The 13,536-nt window shown below is 39.7% G+C and overlaps 2 long non-coding RNA genes across 2 annotated transcripts in view; one reads left to right on the top strand and one right to left on the bottom strand.

Moving 5' to 3' along the window:
* LOC125697467 (uncharacterized) overlaps window positions 1–3,271 on the top strand; it is a 49,234-nt gene extending 45,963 nt beyond the window's left edge. The window contains exon 11 of the long non-coding RNA XR_007378806.1: window positions 513–3,271. This is a non-coding gene — a long non-coding RNA (uncharacterized LOC125697467). The remainder of the gene's footprint in view (window positions 1–512) is intronic.
* The window catches only part of LOC125697466 (uncharacterized), a 199,812-nt gene that overhangs the window by 26,259 nt on the left and 160,017 nt on the right, over window positions 1–13,536 (bottom strand). The gene's annotated exons all lie outside the window — the stretch shown is intronic.

Genomic DNA, 13,536 nt, shown 5'->3' with positions numbered 1-13,536 from the left:
CAGGCACAATGCAAAGAGTGATGCTCAGAGCAATGAGCAGATAGGCTTACAGTCCATTGTAAATAAACATTACTGAGAATATTTGCACACTCAAAGTATGAAAAAGGAGAAAAATGTTTTTTGCTCCAATTTCATCCAATATAAACATCTTCCATAGAATGTGCATTCCTCTATCTGCCCTTCTCTTTTATGGAGGGGAAGAAAATGAATTACAGATTATGAAATGGAATAAACAGAAAGACAGCAAACGTGGATAAATATTGTGTGATTGTCCAAAATTTGATCATTATCAGGAAGTAACTTTCAAAAGTAAGTAGCTCTAATAGGCTATTAACAGTAGTAGCTAACAATTTCAAGGCAATTAATAATATTTTAAAATAATTAGTTGGTTAATATATTATATTAGAGTAATTAGAGTATATGATAAGCAGAATTATATATATTATTCTCCCTACTTTGCTTAATGAAGGTGTCTGGCCTTTATATTAATTCTCTTTTTTTTTTTTAATCAGTGTAACTGATCCACATACTATTGTGACATTAAAGCTGAAAGATGTGGATGAAGCAGTGACAGAAACACAAAAAAAAAGAGCATTAAAATGAAGATTTGGTTCCAAGCTGCAGAAGCAGTTGCACAAACTGAAGAATAAAGATGTGAGAAATTTGTGAGAAAAATGCAGAAGCCTGAGTCAACATTTATTTGAACACCATCTGCCTAATGCTGAAGACAAATCTCCACACACTGAGGTAATCACACCTACATCATTTTGATTTCCAGAACAAAGCCATTTCTCTAACAAAGGATACTACCAATCCAGACCTGAAATGGTTTTTTTCTGTTTTCTCCAGAAGCAGAGGAGTGCTGGGGGCCTTGGGTAAAGGGAGATTTGTTCCAAATTAGGAACTAACCAGTCAGGAAAGAATAGCAATGAATAAATCGTTTACAGTCAAAATCTCTTCATTTATACCGATCATAATTACATTTTGCACTCAAACGTTGGAGCATGTCTGAGTGCTTAGTGACTGCCTGCTGCTGTGACTGCACAAGTGAATTACCTTCACTATAAACCAGAAGTTTTCCTGTCCAGCATTCCATATCTTGCATTTTTCCCCTGGGTTCAAGAAAAATTGATGCTGAACTCTCTGGGAAAACGATCCTGGTTTTTGAGAGAGCGAGGTGGAGGAAACAACTCCGTGGTGCTCCCCAGTGAGAACAAGGGCTGTCCCATGTCCTAGGCTCAGCCTTAGTGCTCGCCCACCACATCAGCTTGTTGTTGGTGCAGCCCTGCACACAGATCTCAGAAATCCCCTCTCCACCCTCTCGATGAAGCCCAAGCTGTTCTGACCAACTCAAATTAGTAACAGCATGAGGAGACATGAGGTCATTCTGACCACCCAGTTACCTTAATCCACATCTACTACTGTCCTGCATGACAGTCTTGCTCAGGATCCCACAGAAGCTGTCAGGGTTTATGGAACACGACTGCTCAGTAAACAGGACAAGATCTCAAAAGGAACTGTTTCAATGTGGTGAATGTCTCTCAAAAAAACATCATGCCAAGGTCAGATTCTAACTGTGAGTTTGCTATTAACTTATGCACATATCATATGGTGATAAAAGTTACCTACACTCTGAAATATGTAATAAAACATTGACTCCCTGAACATTACTTCCTTTGTCGTATACTAAAGTTATCAGTGCACATACAAACACAATACTCTGAGTTCTCCCACTTCTCTGAAAAAATCTCAAATTACTTTTCTTGTAGTGCTGTGTAGCAGGTAACCAACCCCTTTTCTCATCAGAAATCCCAATGGCAGCAAATAAAAGTATAAAAGGCATCTAAAAAGTTAGAAGTTTATAGTAAATTACTATCTCTGTAATACTTTCTCTTGGGTATTAATTTGTTTAAGACTTTCTTCTCATTTACATAGAAATCACTGGAGAACACAAGACTTACACAAGATATTTAACACAAATAATCACTTGTCCAAAAGTAAAAGCATTATCTATTTGTTGGAATATACTGCACTACATACCTTGTGGCAGAAATGAAGACTCATCTTGGCCCACAGATCACAAAATAGCTCAACACTGTTATTTTGTGTGTATCTGTTATTTTATTTGCCTTTGGTACACATGCATGGTCCCTCAACTTTAAGCCAGTTCCTTGCTTTTCAACCATTACAGAAAAAAGAGAGCAGCAGGCTCTCTGGCCTGGCTTCAGGCAAGTGCTCTATGGTCATCAGTGTAAGTGGCTCCCAGCGTAACTCCCTCCAATCCAAAAAAATCCTGAATATTCTGTCTAACTGCAGCCCTTTAAGGACTGATATGTAACAGGAAAAGGGATAAAAGGGCTTAGATGTATGTTTATTATGTGTTTATAGATACTCTTACAGATACCTATTTCTATATCCTACTCACAAAATAGGCAGAATCCAGTGAAGATGCTAAAAGAAGAAAAAGATGCCTTGGTTCTGGTGACTCCCATCACTTGGCAAACTCATTAGTGAGACACTGTGCTCGCATAAAGTTCAAACTTTGACACAAGGCAGTGGTACCATCACCTTCCCTTTAAGTAAAACTCAAGAGATGCATGTCAGGAACACAGGATTTCCTTGCAGTCACAGAAGTCCCTTTTTGAAACGTGCAGAGGAAATGCCAGGTTTGTGTTTGCCAAGTACCTGATTTCAGGGTTCATTCTGCTACTGCACATAAATTTCTCTGGTGTGTGTTTGGCACGACATGTTATCCTAGACTGATCATATGTTCACAGATTGCAGAGAGTGTGTGAAAGCCTTTTTTACTGTAGTTATTGGGCGAAGTCACGTCTGCTACCTGGTACTCATGCAGAGAAATCTGTAATCTGGGAACAGATGGTGTGATAGAGAGAGAGAGAGACACTGTCTGGAAGACTGCAGAGATTTTTTTTACTCAGAGGAGATGAAAGAGGAATGTACAAACCCACCATAGCATGACAAAAACATGAAAATATAGAAGAACGTCAGTCCTTAAGGTCATTCCTTTAGAATTCACCAACTGTCTGTGTACCATATGCGCATACCAACATACCAAGATGAGCCCTGTTGCACAGAGTGAGAGGTAACTTAGCCAAAATTGCGGGATTGTAGATGTACTATGCAGGTAAGTGATGCATAATCTAATTCCATAATCTAAACACACAGCTTGAAAAGAATCTTAAAAGCATATATATATATATATATATATATATAGCGGCTTTTTCTCTGTTTTTTTGTTTGTTTGTTTGTTTTTGTTTTTAATTATAAAATTTCATAGCAATAAACTGGAATTGAAAACCTCACATCCTCATCTTCAAGTCTTTGGGGGATATCTTCAGATCCAAGATTTTTTCAACAGCTTGAGGAGATGCAAACCAAGCCTGGCTTTGGAGTCCAGGTGCTCTTGGAACCAACTGCCATCAGGACAAGCCCATCCTCCCAGAACAGTAACATGAAATGAGCTACTTTACCAAAATGCAGCATTGCAATACTTAAGAATAAAACAAATTGAATCTAAGTAGCAGTAAAATTCTTATTCAGCTTTCTTGACAGTGTAAATTTTAGTAATCCACAAACAAACTAAAGCTATGGGGTGCTGTTCTGTTCAATGGCAGCATCCACCTCACTGGTCCACATCTCCAAGTTGGAGATGTGGCCTGGGGCACCGCAGGTCTTCCAGGGACAGGAGCATACCCAGATATACCTTAGCTAATGTGAGCATAGATCACATTGTGGCTGTGACAACACAGAAATCCACGAAGTGAAGAAAAAAAAATAATGTCTGAAGGTTTTAATGGAGTGTCCTATAGTGGGCAAAATCTCTGTGTGGCCCTGAATCCCTGCCATCACCCATGCCAGGCAGTTCGATGCAACCCTGCTCAGTCCCCACAGCTGCCATCACATTGTTGGCTGCAGAGATGCACTCTGAAAAACAAATGCTCCTCTCTTGTTCAAGTCAAAAACTGTGATCATTCTAAGTGCCACGTTCCCAAACACATAGTTCTGGAGTCCCAGCCTAAGTGAAAGCAAGCAAAACCCTACGTGGGAAAGCAGCATCACAGCAATGGCAGCGAATGGTCTGGAGTAAGGAGTTGACACTGCCTCTCATAGGTGCTGGCTTGCAAAGGCTGTGTGGAGGGACAAGCCAAGGGATCACCTGGTTGGTATCTTGTTCCCAAAATGCTTCTGTGTGACAGGTACTCAGGGAAAGCTGGGCCTCACCACAGAATCCCTTGGCCCTGTGAATTACACACCGCAGGTACTCTCAGCATGAGCCACTCTAAAAACTTCTCAGATAAAACCTGTCTGCAGGAGCAGGAAAGAGAGGAGAATTGAGATGCTGGTCCAGTGTAAATCACTGGTTGAAACCAGTGGTACTACCCTCATATAAAGCTGATTTGAAAAGATAATCAAGCCCTGATCAAAGCGGATGAACTCTTTGAGAGGTTGCAATCTCCCTAAATTATTGTCTAAATGAGACAATTTTCAGCTTTTTCATCCTACAGCTGAGAATTCTGCTTGTAACACATCAGATGAAGCCAATTTTAAGAACACTTCAGTTTTTAGCCACCACAAGATTTTACATTTGGGTGCTATCCAGTACTTCAATTTTTCACAAGAAATCTACATTGTCAGATACAGACAAGCAACACTGTATTTTACTCTTATTCTTCCAGCAATATGTCAGTCAAGTCACAGAGTTAATTCAAGAGTTAAGACACTCAAAAAGAAAGAACAAAGGATTCCAAATTAACTCTTGATACTACAATTGGACAGCACTGTGCCACTACAGATGTGAGAAAAACGCATAGAAAATCTGAGAATCTGTCTTAAAGTTTTGCTTGAAAGCAAAAACACTAATAGGAGCTATTACCCACAAAATACGCTGTTAATAAGTTATAACAAGGCCATGTATCTATTAATTTGCATGGGAAACTAAAAGGACAGTAGTTTATTTTGTGTCATATTCTGCAACAGCCCCTCCTAGCAGAAACACACTGGAAGACACTGGAACACCCTGGGAGAGGAAGTCAGAGCTCCTGATAACATGCCTGCTCCAAGATCTGTTTCTACAATTAAGCACAGCTCTTTTTATGATCGTGTCCTTGGCTGTTGGAGCCAGGCAGTGTTCCATTTGGTTACACTGAGTGTATGGCCTTCTACGCCCGCCAATGCACCGTACACAAATGACTCATATGGAAATGCAGCAAAGCCTGAGAAATCCATAATTCACTCATAGTTCACTCACATTTCTCTCACATTTTCTGCTACACAAAGAACAGAAAAATGATTCTTCTAAAGGTATGCATTAGTACTGCAAAACATGGTACGCCCACAGAAGCTGAAAAAACACAATAACCATTACCTTCCTAACACTTTCACAGCTCTTAAAACTTAACTAAAATTCCTATACTCTGTTTTTTTTAGTAGAGCATACCTATGTAACCTTTTAGGAGGCGTATGCTTTTACTGGACGGCACAACTTCAGTAGCTATTGTGATTGCTGTAACTGAGAAGGTAATAGCAGGATTTAGAGCTCTTCACCTGAGTTGCCAGCTAAGCACACACACTGCAAGAACGTACCCACTTGCTGAGCTCCATACTTGTTGTTTATAGTGACTTCCTTGGCTCAGAGTATAATGCCAGCTCTTGGCAAGGTCTTGGTGAGCTTGGAATCTGTAGTGGTTTCATTTATTGGTGCTGATGATACAGATGAGTTAAATTACAGAAACTGGAATCACTTTTAACATTATTCAAGGGGAATGTTTCCAAAGAGCTGACTGTTGCGAAAGCAGACAGCAGTGTCTCTTCCAAAGCGTTTGCCATTTCAGAGAACTCCAAGCTGCCAATGTCTAAGGCGCAACAATTTCATTATGAGAGTAAAAAAACCTGTGTTCAGAATTGAGCAAGTTCTGCAGGTCCTCAGTATGCTCAGTACCTGGCTGGGTCAAATCCAAGGCAGTTTGTCCTGATACATTTGGAAATGAACAGCAAGGCCAAGGAACAAAAGTTGTGTCCAAGATTCACTTAGTGCATTGAAACATACTCTAAATCTATCAACAAAGCCATCTTTTCTTTACTGCACCCACTTATTTGTTTGGTACAAAGTCTGCGCATGAAAAAATTATTCTAGGTTCTGTACAAACACAGAGAAGAGATGATCCTATCCCAAAGAGCTGTTTTGTACACATCTACAAGAGGAGTCAAAACAGGGAACGTCATAAGCAAACAGATAAACATAGACTGTTTCTCAGTTGCTCGCACCAATAATTTAATGAGAAAGCCTTTTGACTAGACATTGGATTTCATAGAGTGTTTCAAGGTGTTTCAAATTTTAATGGAATAAAGTCTTTAGCCTTCACTTAAATTCATTCCATTTATGGCAACACAATCCAGGAGAGATTTAACTCTCTGTGTCACTGTGGAAAACTTCAAGTGTAAATGCATGTGCATGTTTCAGTGACAGAAATTGCCTCCTACTTAGCAAAAGTTGCTGCTTGTAAGAGCATGGAGGAATTAGCATTTTCAAAGACTTTCAGATTTTACATATTCCCAAGAGTTGTGCATCAGAATCTGTTTTTTCCCCCACACAAAATTCATGACTCCATAGATTAGAATTGTTCTTATCAACAGTGAATGTAACTGTTTTCTAAAACATGCCAAATTTATCATGATAATTCACTTAATAGGTAGGATCTGAGCTGATCGAGGATATATGGCAATCATAAATCCTCATTCAATTTTGTAGGATGACGCATCCATAGCAAATGAGAGATTAAGACTCAAGGTGATATCTTCGATGGCAATACAGAAAAAGAAAAATGAGACTTAAGAATAAAATGATGGCAATACAGAAAGAGTAATTAAAGAAAAATTGTTCAGTAGTGCAAGTGTGAACGTGCTCCTAACAAAACACTTTTCTGACCTTATGGATAGTCATTAGGAGGCAAGTGGTACTTGCAGCTAGTAGGAACATGCAGCAGGAAGCCAGCTCTCACTACATCTCCACTAATTTGCAGCACAATCCCATACCCAGCCCTTTCCCATACTCAAGATGCTTGCTTTCATAAAGGCCTTCCCAGGACTCAAGTGAGAATTAACTGAACAGAGAGAGAGATATTCTGCTCTCTTGTCAACAATACATTTACACTCACTACACTTAGGAGAAGGAGACACAGCCTTTTTTGCCATTTTTTCTTTTATATTCTTTCTTTTCCCAAAACTGAGAAAGCTGGACTGTATGCCCCACTGTGCCTTTCAGGACACTAACGTAACTGGCAGTTAGTGAGGCTGCACCAGCCATGAAGAACGAGATGATCTACCACTACAAGCTTTCAGAGCCCAAATTGCTAGCAACACGAGAATGGGCAGTGCTGCGAAGATCTCTCTTCCCAGTCTGTTGTATATGAAATCACAGACTCATAGGTGTTGGAAGGGACCTCTGGAGATCACCTAAACCAAACCCCTGCTAGAACATGCTCTCTAGAGTAAGTTACACAGGAAAGCACCCAGGCAGGGCTTGAATATCTGCAGAAAAAGGAGATTACACAACCTCTCTAAGTAGCTTGTTCCAGTGTTCTGTCACCCTCACAGTCAGGACATTTTTCCTCATGTTCATGTGAAATTTCCTCCAGTACAGTTTGTGCTCATTGCTTCATATTCTGTCACTGGACACCATCAAAAAGAGCCTGGCCCCATCCACTTGACTCATTCCCATTGGATATTTATAAACAATGATCAAATCTCCCCTTGGTATTCTTGAGGCTGCACAGTCCCAAGGCTCTCAGTCTTCTCTTGTATAGGAGATGCTTCAGGTCCCAGTCATCTCCGTGGTCCTCAGTGGACTCTAAGAGATCCCTGTCTTGGACTGTGGAGCCCAGAAGTGGTCACAATACTCCAGATTTTGCCTCAATAGAACAGAATAGAGGGGGAGAATCATAAAATCTCTACCTCTGTCACTCTGCTGGCCATGCTCTTTTTAATGTACCCCAGGATACCACTGGCCTTTTTGACCACCAATGCACACTGACAGCTCATAACCACGTGCTGTCCACCAAGACAAAGGATCTTCTCTGCAGAGCTCCTTTCCAGCAGGTCAGCCCGTAAGCTATACCAATGCATGCAGTAATATTCCTCCCTAGGTGGTACATTCTTCCCACTCAGATAACGCATTCTATCTAGCAGCAGACTGCAAAGCATCATACTTGCTGCTTCATTTCCATGTTGATCAAATCCTAACATGATTCCCTTGTTTGTGCTTGTCAGACTGCTAGATCGGCTGCCTAGTTCATCTCTCTTCTTTTACATTCCCATCAAAAAGGAGAGAGACTTCTCTCCAGCACAGAGGGGATCCTGCACAAGAGATGGGGTAATTCAGTACCGAAGAACATACAGCCTGTGACATCTCTGCTGAGCATGCCAACAAGTATAGTGGCTGTGAAAAGAGGTGTTTAACCCAAGTGACGTAGCCTGCTACAGTTCACTCTGTGTCTTGCAGAGACCATGGCTTCCATTCAAAGCATTACAATCTCTATCCCAAAACCAATTCAGCCTAACAAAAGAAAGAGTTGTTTCAACAATGCAAATGGTGCCAGGATTGTACAGAAGGCTCCAACGCATTCTTTGTTATGACTGTTTTTATTTCTATAGCTCAATAATGTTCACTGCAGGGACACATGGGTTCCCACTCTGATTTCATTTACACTGCTTAAAGTCAAAGAAGCAAACACTGCAGAATAAACTGAAATAATTCCACTACCACTTTAATCATTTTATACCCATGTAGCACCTCAAAGCTCCACCCAAGACTGAAAGCCTGGTAGCTTGGCATTATATGGGCACCACAAGGGACAATCCTTGTTCAGACATGCCCACAAACTGAACAAAAGAGACAGGAAAAAAAATACAGAAGAATTAAATATATGGCCCAAGGTCACACCAGCCAGTCAGTGGAAAAGCCAAAACTAGGATCCAGGTTTCTTATTTCCCATTGGCACATCTAGTAGACTGTGCCCAACAAGATCCTGATTAGTCTAAATATGCCTTGCCAGAGACATTAAAGTCCTTCATTAATACTTAAAAACATTATCTGCACTCCATCATATTTTGCTTGTCCTCTTTCACCTCAGAATGGATTTTGTTTGTAAGGGAAAATAGAGGGAAATCTTTCTGTAAAGGAGCTGGATAACTTTTCCCATTCACATGAACAGGGCAGATGAGGACTGATACAGGATGAAGCTGAGGAACAAGCAGCTCCTTCAGATAATAAAGAATAACTCACGCATATGGAAAATAATATCCTCTGCAGTGTTCATGTATAACTGTCAGTTGCCAAATCAGGATGCAAGGTATCCTATCTTTTAATTGTATACTAAAAGCACTTAGAGATATACAGAGCCAATTACTTATAGCAATATAAAAGCAGTAGTCCACAAACACGGGATTTTACATAGGTAATAGATGATTGTGAAGATAGAAGCCCACAATTAGACCCCATATTTATTTTTTTTAAGCACTTCCCTGATTCCAAGGTTGCAGGGTGGAGTAGAGAGGACCAGAGATAAGGAGTATAGATTTATCAGCCTGACTCTGCTCCTGGTTTTGAGCCTGCTCACATCCATGTTGCTTGCACCAGGGTTCTGATTTTGAAAAGCGTTCACCATCCACATAACTCAACCTCTCTTGAAATTAGCTGACTGCAGTTTGAGGTGGAGACTAACACTGGACCCTTCTGTAGCCACATCCAGAGTGCATCAACTGTCTCAGAAGCAATACGACAATAAATCTCTATACACACTGCTTGGGGATGTATCACATCTCACAGCATCACTTCCAAGCAATAACAGATACCATGCTAATTCCTATCCACGGATGATTTCTTTTATCCATAGTTAATTTCTTGAATAAGCCCATGTGCATTATATGGGAAATGAAAAATGGGTCCCCTTTCCTCTATATGCTCACTGTAAGCATTTGAAAAAAAAACTTTCAACATGCTCTAGTTGCCAGTCATTTACAGTAAATGAGATTCAAATTCCAGCCTTTGGAGGACAGCCATTTAGGATACACAGCTTTGCAAAGTATTTTCCAGAATGAAACCTCCAGTGATTTGAAGGTACCTCACAGTAATCTAAAACAACTTATTAATGCAAACCCCTCTGAACTAATGAAATGTCTGGTCAAAGAAAAGTACTAAACAGCTGGAATTTTTCTAAGTTGAGGACAAGGTCTTATTAAGGGACAGGAGGAATACCACAGCAAGGCCAGACTATTGCTCTCCAGCAAATGAAATATCCCGATATAGCCATGCGAGCATCGGTATTCACTTTAAACAGCCCAAATCAGATCTCACTCAATTTGAGGAAAATTCCAGCAAGTGTCACCAGGATTTATAACTAAGACAGAGGAAAAAGAATACGATTGAGCATATTGTTGGCTTTTCAACATCCTAACTCACTTTCAATTTTAAAAATACAATAAAAATGGCTAATCAACATTCAGAAGTTTGCCTAAACTGTTAGACCTGTACGTCTATTGGGCTGGATAGTTGAGCTGGTTGAAGGATTAAATTATTGCCCTATCAGACAAGTTCATTTTTCATTCACTTTATAGCTCAGTTAATGGTTTTTGACTATGTAATGAAAAGCAGAAAAGTGGATGTGGTTAAATTTTATGGGTGACTCATGGTTGTGCCTTCAATACTTTTAATTATTTTGTACTTTTTAAATTATTTTAAAGTTTTGGAACAATTTCTTCTTCCCAATAAATCCTTTTAGTTATTATTAAAATATTAGAAGTTCTCATCACTTGTTTTATCAGGATAAGTCATCAATTGATCCAAATATCTAAAGTGTTAACCAAATGAATTAACTTGACCACTAAACTGCAATTTCACTGAAGCTTCATAGTATCAGTTCCTCTCTTCTTAATCACAGAATAGTGAGACGTGCAGGCTGTTGTATCAGATACATATTGAATCAATGATACAAGGCCTGTAAAGGTGAGGTAGACAAGTAAATCTCCCTCAAAATGTTAACGGATGGATAGGCCACAATCAGATTATTCCATCATCACTGGGTAACAAGTAAACCTCAGCACTGGGATAGGTCAATATTTTTCTTTTTTTTAATCATTAGAAAAAGTTGCCTTCCTCTAAGAAGTAATCCTCCCCCAAAATTAAACCACATTACTTGTAAAACACCAAGGATGTACATGATAAAGTCAAGTATGAGAAAATGGACATGGTTGAGAAAACTGTTCTTCAGTCATTAAGCAGAATACTGAAAGCATGTTATATTGACAGGAGCAGCATGAAGAGATGCATTTCATCAATAAAGGGACAAGAAACTAGTCTGATTTTGGACTAGCTTTCAGCTCAATTTCACTTTCAGACCTCTTCCTTCATCTTACAGCAGGAAGAAGCCCTGATTCACATAGCCCTGTGACTGCAGTGGGTTAGACCCAACACAGTGGCAACATACATGTAGAAAAGATACAGATGAGAGAGAAGAAATAATTCCTACATAATTTTTTTCTTTCCCATCAGGCATTTGTGTCCAGTTCTCTAATGGCAGAGAAGCAGAGTATGCGCAGCCAAACCTTGAGGATTCTGAAGCATCTGCAGTAAGATCTATCGGAGATAAAGGGCCTGGAAATGCAAACGCTAATTGCTTGTGATTGCTGCACATATCCTTATGAGCTAGACTTCCAGTCCGGCTCAGTGTCTTGGAAGCCCAATGAAAATGTGGTAAACAAGGTTAAGAGCATTGAACTTCAAACCAAAACCCCCATTCCACATCATCTGAAATAGATCTTTTTCCAAACTAATAAAATTTACTCATTCATTTTGTTCAGGATTTGTCGGAATGCTAGGGAACTTACAAGATGAAGTAAATGGAGAAGAATAAAGGAAATGAAAACAGCACCTGTCTTTGCAGCTGGTCAGCATGCAGTTCTCTAATGTGCTGCCGGCTGGGAAGCAGAGATGGGCTCATGTTACCCTGATCCTTCAGCAAAGGATGGAGTTTGCAGAAAGGAATCCTGCAACTAGAAGATGTGAAGCTTGGGCTTCAGCCAAAAAAAATGGAGACCAGCATTAAATGAAAAGTTCCATAAGTTCAAATGCATTCAATAACTGAGCAGCAAACAGATTTGTGGTTTGAAAGAACGTAAAAAGAATTTTAAATCATCATTGCAGAGCTACCAGTTGGTTCTAATTTTGAAGAACAATCACTATTTTACCATTAACTGCTACCAAATGCTTCCCAAAGTGACCATAGTCATCCATAAACACTTCAAATATCTTCATTTAGGAACAACAGACCAGGTCTGATAAGAGCTGATATGAAGTCTGAAAAACTGCTTTATTGCCTGAAGCAGAATTTCATCTTTCATTCACTAAATCTACCTTTGTAAGTGGCATTCATTTTGCTTTAAGTCACATTCTCAGAAGCTCACTGACTACAATTGAAAAGTCATTGAGAAAGAGCAATACAAAAGGTTAGCAGAGAAATTGATTTAATGGTATTACAGTAGACATTTAGAGAGTATAATGTTAAGAATAGCAAAGAAAGGTTTTCTGCAGAAAGTAATAAAATTCAAAGAAGAAAGACAAAATAAAAGTTGAGATGAAAATCCTGAAGCAGTGAAACCTGCATAGCTCAGTCTCTGAAACAAAACAATGAAACAGCAAGGATAAGGCTACAAAGTATCTCACAAAAATTTTCAGAACAAAACCAGGGAACAGAATCTCAAATTAGAACACAAAATCCCTTTTCTTGGGTCATATTTTTAATAACCCTCACTGCTACAGGGAGTAAAAGGATGTAGACATGTATGATTCTTCTCAAGGGGCAGATAGGAGATCAGTTGCGTTTTCAGAGGTGACCTTCCCTGATGGAGAAGATTTCCCCATGGTGAGCAAGGGACTCATCACAGAATAAGGTTGAGAAGTGAACAGGCCTAATGGCAATTTCAGAGTTTCCAGAACACATAAAAGTGAATTTAAGAAATAGTTAAAGAGCTGTGATCTGCAACACCACTTATTGGAAGATGTATCATAGAATCATAGAATGGCCTGGATTGAAAAGGACCACAATGATCATTGAGTTTCAACCCCCCTGCTGTGCGCAGGGTCACCAACCAGCAGACCAGGCTGCCCAGAGCCACATCCAGCCTGGCCTTGAATGCCTCCAGGGATGGGGCATCCACAGCCTCCTTGGGCAACCTGTTCCAGTGCATCACCACCCTCTGTGTGAAAAACTTCCTCCTAATAAATAACCTAAACCTCCCCTGTCTCAGTTTAAAATTCTGCCTTGTCCTATCACTATCCACCTTCATAAACAGCTGTTCTCCCTCCTGTTTATACACTCCTCTTACATACTTGAAGGGCACAGTGTTAGACTCTACTTCATTACATACAAGCATTACCAGACAGAGTGTCTTAATAATGAAAATTCTATGGTTGTGGTCACATTACTTTATACTCCATCAGAAATGCAAACATGGTCATCCATG

The sequence above is a fragment of the Lagopus muta genome, chromosome 9 (genome assembly GCF_023343835.1).
Source record: "Lagopus muta isolate bLagMut1 chromosome 9, bLagMut1 primary, whole genome shotgun sequence".
Classification (NCBI taxonomy): Eukaryota; Metazoa; Chordata; class Aves; order Galliformes; family Phasianidae; genus Lagopus; species Lagopus muta.
Note: the sequence above shows the minus strand (reverse complement) of the source record. Positions and strands in the feature narration are given on the sequence as shown.